At 39.2% G+C, this 7209-nt stretch overlaps 1 pseudogene; it reads left to right on the top strand.

Moving 5' to 3' along the window:
* The first annotated feature begins 5086 nt into the window (after positions 1–5086).
* On the top strand, positions 5087–6522 carry LOC149188320 (psbP domain-containing protein 6, chloroplastic pseudogene; annotated as a pseudogene).
* Positions 6523–7209: the final 687 nt, after the last annotated feature.

The raw sequence follows: 7209 nt of genomic DNA, 5'->3' as shown, positions 1-7209 counted from the left end.
AATACAAATTGTATTTCTATTTCACATCAGAAAATTTATGAGTTGTCAATACTTTTAACAAAATATTAACATGTTCACCAATAGTGTTACATAAGGGATACACTTTAAAAGCAGAATGTCTGCTTACAAGTTAATTAATGCATTCATGTGTCCATTTTCTTGAGGGATTGATCTTGTTAGAATGTCTGCTTACAAGTTAATTAATGCATTCATGTGTCCAATTTCTTGAGGGATTGATCCTGTTAGAATGTCTGCTTACAAGTTAATTAATGCATTCATGTGTCCAATTTCCTGAGGGATTGATCCTGTTAGAATGTCTGCTTACAAGTTAATTAATGCATTCATGTGTCCAATTTCATGGGCGATGTGAAGCGATAGTCTCAAGAAGGCTGAAATAGGGGCAGGATCCTTGAGGTACCCAACCTCTTTGATTAGACCTTGCTATGGGAGCCATGACAAAGAGTAGTAGGATTGGTTGAGTGGGTAGAGATGGATGCGGATGGAGCGGCAGAGAGAGCTACAGTGCAGGAGTCTCAAGACAGCACAGAGCTAACAGGCTGCAACAATGTGGGAGGCATAGGAGTGTGGTGCGAGATGCAGGGAGTTGTTGCAGCAGTGCAGAGGTCAGAGAGGGAGAACTTGTCAACGGCAAAGGGAGCTTCAACATCAGAGGGTGTTTGTAGCCCAACAAGGAGGTCAGTTAGGAGATTAGTTACTTACTTCTCAGTAATTAAGTTGCACTGCAGCAGTTGACAGCACGATGCAACATGATGAGAGGAGGTGCAGTGTGTAGTGCCCACTCTGTTTCCTGACCCTAATACGACATTATCTTAGAAACTTTTTTCGAGGACCTCAGATTGAGGATCTGGACCCATGACACTATTATTAGCGATTGAGATATTCACGGCTGTGATGTTTATGAATGCTTTCCATTGATATTCTGGTAGCATGAATGGTTATGTATCTTATCTATCAGTATTCTGATGATTGCAATATTAAATAGTTAAGTTGGTCTCTATTTGAAATTATGATGAGGGTAGTAAAGAATATGTATGCACTCTACTAAAAACATAATGAGGATAAATTTTATGGATAGGTATATTCTACGATGTTACGATGTTGATAGCTTAATGAATATGTATGTTTCCATTGATGATTATTGATGATAGCCATGAGGGATGTGTCCCCTATGTTACCTACTTCCTTTAGTTCAGACTTACAATGGACAATGATGTGAATGACCAGGAATGGTTAATGATGCTAGTATGATAATTGACTAACATTGAGAAACCTTGTTACTGATGATGATTGAGTATGGCAGGAAACCATCAGAGGCACTCGCATATGACATGTCGATGACACCTGGTTTGATGAAAATTTATATTACTTTATCTTTGAAAGTCTAAGTCGATCTTGGAATCTGCCATATATGTTTAACTATATTCTGATGATATATTAATGGTTGCAGGCACAGATTAGTTGCTTGACCGAATGACTCACATATGGGTGATGGGGTTGTACAAGTAGATGGAACTACATGGGAGGGGTGGGACAGAGTCCCTGATCTCACCCACTAGCACTCCCGCCGTGACTTGGGCTGGAAGGGTTGAAACACCTTTGCCTTGAAGATCACGATGCCATGAGGGCAGGTTCCAAAGTTGGGTCGCTCATGAGGACTTTACCGGGGGGCGTGCATCAAGGCGGATTCCTTAATCCCCGACACCATTAGTCTCACTATAGCAGGCAACATAAGAGATGATAGTGGTCTATGACGTTGCATTATACTTTCCCCTTTTAATCACTGGATGCTTGAAGGGCAAGTGGTGTGGCACCCTTGGAACTTCAGGGGAATTTCTTGAAGGGAACGACCAACTTGGCACCCTTGGCATCACAAATAAACTATTAGGTGTGGCACCCTTGGAACTTCTAGGGAAGTTCTTGAAGGGCACAACCAAACTGGCACCCTTGACATCACAAATAAACTATTAGGTGTGGCACCCTTGGAGCTTCTAGGGAAGTTCTTGAAGGCCACAACCAAACTGGAACCCTTGACATCACAAATAAGCTATTAGGTGTGGCACCCTTGGAACTTCTAGGGAAGTTCTTGAAGGGCACAACCAAACTTGGCATCCTTGGAATCATTAAAAATAAATAATAATAAATAAATATAAGGAAGGAAAACTAGGTAAATTTACATCAAGGGTAAATGATGATTAGAAACCAATGTAATTAAATCAAAAATAAAACTTGGAATAAGGAGGATCATAGGAAGAATTAAAATAGAGTACCTTAAAAACTCTACCCTTCCCATTTTGGAAAATACTAGGAAGATTATGTGGTTTAATTAGGAAAAAGGGGAAAGACAAACATAATGGTAAGGATAAAGATTAATCCTAAACTAATTTAAACCTAATTAAGAAAAGGGGAAGGTGAATTAAAATGAGAATAATAAATTAAATTTAGAGAAATGTAGAGAAGTTCCATGTGTCAACAACCAACATAAGAATAAACATCTAGGAGATAACCTGAGTTAAATTAGGGAGTAGATTGGGGATAAAATCTTGACTCATTAATTGACTTCAAGTAATGAACACAAATTAAGGAATAAAAGGGGGGAATAAAGAGACAACTAGGAGAAGAAATAGGAATCTTGTTGAGGTGAGGAAAATATTAGTTTTAAATAGAAATTAAGTAAATAATTTTGGGAGACCCTTGATGTGAGAATGACACATGGGTGGGTGAATAATCAAGCTATTGAATTATAAAAAAAAATTAATTATGCATGACATGACAAGTGTCACCTATGAGGACTCCTATAAAAGAAGGGGCAAGCCATGGGAGAAAGGACTTTTGGGAACCCTATTGTTGGATGGATGAGATGTTGTGAGAGCAGTGATTACGAAGCTATAGTGAGTTTGGTGAGGTAGAGGAATTAGAGAGGGGACTCTTGAGCCAAGATGTGCTCTCCTCTACTAGCTAGTGCTTGTCTCCATTGTAAAACCCCATTGCAGTTCGGGGGTCCGCAGGGAAGAAGAGTACCCAAGGAGTAGGCTGGGAGGTTAACCAGTGGGTCTTCGCATTCGGTTCAAGTGCGTCATCATTCACTCGCGGAGGTGACCAGCTACAAGGGAATACCAGCAACAGCAGAGCAAGTGGAGTCTCGCCTTCTGGTGAACAATACATATGTATTTCATTACTATTGATCTTAGTTAAAAGTATGAAAATGTTATGATATGTTTCCTAAAATGAGTGGCAGGAAGGTGTGTGCTAAATAAATTTGAATTTCAATGCGTTTCTTTTCTGGTTGTATTTGCTGTTTAAAAAAAATAAAAAAAAATGTATATAGTCTGGAGAGCTATGGTCCTCACACTATTCCATATACACAAATAGACAACTAGGAGAAGAAATAGGAATCTTGTTGAGGTGAGGAAATTATTAGTTTTAAATAGAAATTTTAGTAAATAATTTTGGGAGACCCTTGATGTGAGAATGACACATGGGTGGGTGAATAATCAAGCTATTGAATTATAAAAAAATAATTAATTATGCATGACATGACAAGTGTCACCTATGAGGACTCCTATAAAAGAAGGGGCAAGCCATGGGAGAAAGGACTTTTGGGAACCCTATTGTTGGATGGATGAGATGTTGTGAGAGCAGTGATTACGAAGCTATAGTGAGTTTGGTGAGGTAGAGGAATTAGAGAGGGGACTCTTGAGCCAAGATGTGCTCTCCTCTACTAGCTAGTGCTTGTCTCCATTGTACAACCCCATTGCAGCTCGGGGGTCCACGGGGAAGAAGAGTACCCAAGGAGTAGGCTGGGAGGTTAACCGGTGGGTCTTCGCATTCGGTTCAAGTGCATCATCATTCACTCGCGGAGGTGACCAGCTACAAGGGAATACCAGCAACAGCAGAGCAAGTGGAGTCTCGCCTTCTGGTGAACGGTACATATGTATTTCATTACTATTGATCTTAGTTAAAATTATGAAAATGTTATGATATGTTTCCTGAAATGAGTGGCAGGAAGGTGTGTGCTAAATAAATTTGAATTTCAATGCGTTTCTTTTCTGGTTGTATTTGCTGTTTTAAAAAAAAAAAAAAAATGTATATAGTCTGGAGAGCTATGGTCCTCACACTTGGTATCAGAGCCTAGGTTGCAGCACTGAGCCTACATGGGCTAGAGACAGAGCACCTGTGCAAAAATTTTGGAATGGTTGCCAGCTGCTTGATAGTTATCAAATAGGGAACATGCCAATATTTAATGTAGTAGGGATAACATAATATAGAAAGCTTCATAATAGTTGTCGACAAATATTTATTTTTAAGAACATTTATGTTATGATACTATTGAATATGGTGTATTTATTATTTAAAAACAATAAAAATAAGAAATGGACAAAACATTAATATAGAAAATTGAAGTCAAACAAACACTTATTGCCTTCTTTAATTTATATTAAATTTATGATATTGAATCAATTCCAATAAATAAATTTGTTTTAATGATGAACATTCCACTAAATGCCAAAGGCTTGTATTATAATACTAGATATTCGAATTACGGTAAAGCACATAGGACTAGTAAAAAAAAAATGAGTTCGGTCAATCCTAAATCATATCAATACATGTTTACACTATTCAATATACATCCGAGATTTTGTTTCAGATACTATACCCCGCGCTTTCGGATCTTTTGTCGGCCCTGAGTAGGGTTCCTCAGCTTCCACCGGACTTTGAGGGTAAAGTGAAAGCCAGAGAATGGATTTCGAGGTTGAAGAACATGGGGGCATCGGAGGAGTTAACCGAACAGCAGGCCCGTCAGTTGTTATTTGATCTAGATTCTTCTTATAACGCTTTCATCAATTCATTGCCTAAATCGGCTTAACATTGCAGGGGGGGCGCAACTTCTGGATGCCATCGGCATCAGATTTAAAAGAAGAGGGTTCTCAGCGAACCCCAACCCCAGTCGGCTCGGAAGCTCCACAATTTGCTGCAATTGCAAATCCAAATCGCCTTAAATTCATTAGAGTCGTCGACCTATTTCGCGTTTCCAAGGTTGGAGTTCGCAGAGGTTCTTATTCTTTGTCCCACGACCGGGTTTTGCTTATTATTAGAAACTCCAGGTCTCGGGTTCGAATCGAGAAAGGTTTTTGGTATAACTCGTTTTTTTGGGAAGTTTTTGGCATCTTTTGCTGTAATTCTTGGCAGTCGTAGGTGTCAAGGATCAAATCTGGGGGTGATTTGCTCTTTCTTTAGTTCTGCCCCACTGCTGTTTGAAGCCATAGGTCCAAGATTCAAATCGGAGGGCGTTTTAGGCGTTGGATAGATGTGAAGAGCTCTGCATGACTGAAGATTCTGAAGATTTTGTGTTTTAGTGTAGCTTACAATTGCTCTGCTTCTCCAAAGCTCCCTTGTGGTATTGTGTGGGAATATTTGTGTTTTTGTATTGTATTGCCAGAAGATAGATTCTACTGCTTGTAAAGGTTTAAGCCGTTTGGTGCAGTTTTGAAGTCTCTTGTGGCTCAGTATTTTGTATCCGACAAGATCCGCGATTTTGAGATTTATTTAGGGCATATTTGGTAAGGAGAGATTGGGAGGATGCAGACAGCCACGACAGCTTCTGCTTTGTGCAAATGTTCATCCATTGCATCTTCATACACCTACAATACTATTGGGCCACCCATACATTTGAAGAAAAAGACCAAGGAGAGGCATGCACGGAAGAGGCTATTCCATGGTGCGCGCTGCCAAGTGCTGCATCATCGTCAACAACATGGACAATCATTTGCTCCCGCAATGAGCAGAAGGTGGGTGTGCATGGGAAGTGGTGCAGCAGCTGCTCTTTGGATGCTATTAATTGGAACAGAGGACTCGCAAGCTAAGGACATACAGGTTGGCTCATACCTCCCCCTGCACCATCTAAAGCAGGCTTTGTTCAATTCAAGGCTACCAACAAAGACACCCCTGCTCTGCGCGCAGGCAATGTGGAACCATATCAGTTTATTCTTCCTCCTACCTGGAAACAGGTCCGAGTTGCTAACATACTATCGGGTAACTATTGTCAGCCTAAGTGTGTTGAGCCTTGGGTGGAGGTCAAGTTTGAAGATGAAAAGCAAGGAACTGTGCAGGTAATTGCATCTCCTTTGATCTGCCTTACAAACAAACCAAATGCTAAAATTGAGGAAATTGGAAGTCCAGAGAAGTTGATTGCTTCATTGGGTCCCTTCGTAACTGGGAATAGCTATGACCCGGATGAGCTTGTTGAAAGCAATGTGCAAAAGTATGATGACCAAACGTACTACAGGTATGCGTTGGAAACCCCCATATGCTTTGACTGGCACACACAATCTTGCAAAAGCTACAACAAAAGGAAATACAGTTATATTAATTGTGGTTAGTGCCAATGATAAGCAGTGGCCAAAGTCTGAAAACATACTGAGAACTATGGTAGATTCCTTCCAAATCTAGTATTTCATTATTTTATTTCCTGTAAAATGAATCAGCAAAGCCTGTATGCAATCATTTGTATTTTTTCAAATAGTAAGCAAAATTGTAAGCCTTGTTTAGTTCTTTCCATTAAATTTCCTCCGTGTTCAGAAGTTGTGAAATGCATCCATGCTGGAAGGTAAAGTGAGCCTGCTTTAATTAATTTAATATTGTCTTACAATAGAATGAGCTTGTTTGTAAATTTTGACCATTTGTCTTCTTGGGTGGGTAGAAACAACGTTTTGAGTGTCTTGAGGTTTGGATTGTGACTTGGTAGGTTTAATTGTATATTATAATTATATGATAATTTTTACCACTTTACAACTATGCATGGAAACGATATGATTATTTCTTTCTCAAAGGTCTTTTACCAAAGAAATATATTTATATTTTACTTTCTTACAAGCAAAATAGTTAGCATTTCTGCGCCTCTCCTAATGGTGATGCTAGAGATATTTACAAATTGACATATAGACACATCTTTACTTGGATTATATCCTTTTCCAGGTTTTAAGGGGCAAAGGCACAAATCTTCCTAACATTAAAATTAATTTTGTATTGCGCACACAATGTTTGTGGTGAGAGTTAATACTAATCTAGTAGATTTAGTATTCAAATATTTGTGTATAGGGAATGGGAAGTTCCTAGAAATATTTGGGGCTTTTCTTGTGGCATGCTCCTTCTAGAAAATGCCATCCATTTACTTTAAAGAATCAAACTAGT

This window comes from Pinus tabuliformis, chromosome 3_1, assembly GCF_031772625.1.
Source record: "Pinus tabuliformis cultivar Carrire ecotype Pingquan chromosome 3_1, CPIR1, whole genome shotgun sequence".
NCBI classification, from domain to species: Eukaryota; Viridiplantae; Streptophyta; class Pinopsida; order Pinales; family Pinaceae; genus Pinus; species Pinus tabuliformis.
This window is presented reverse-complemented; position numbering and strand designations above follow the sequence as displayed.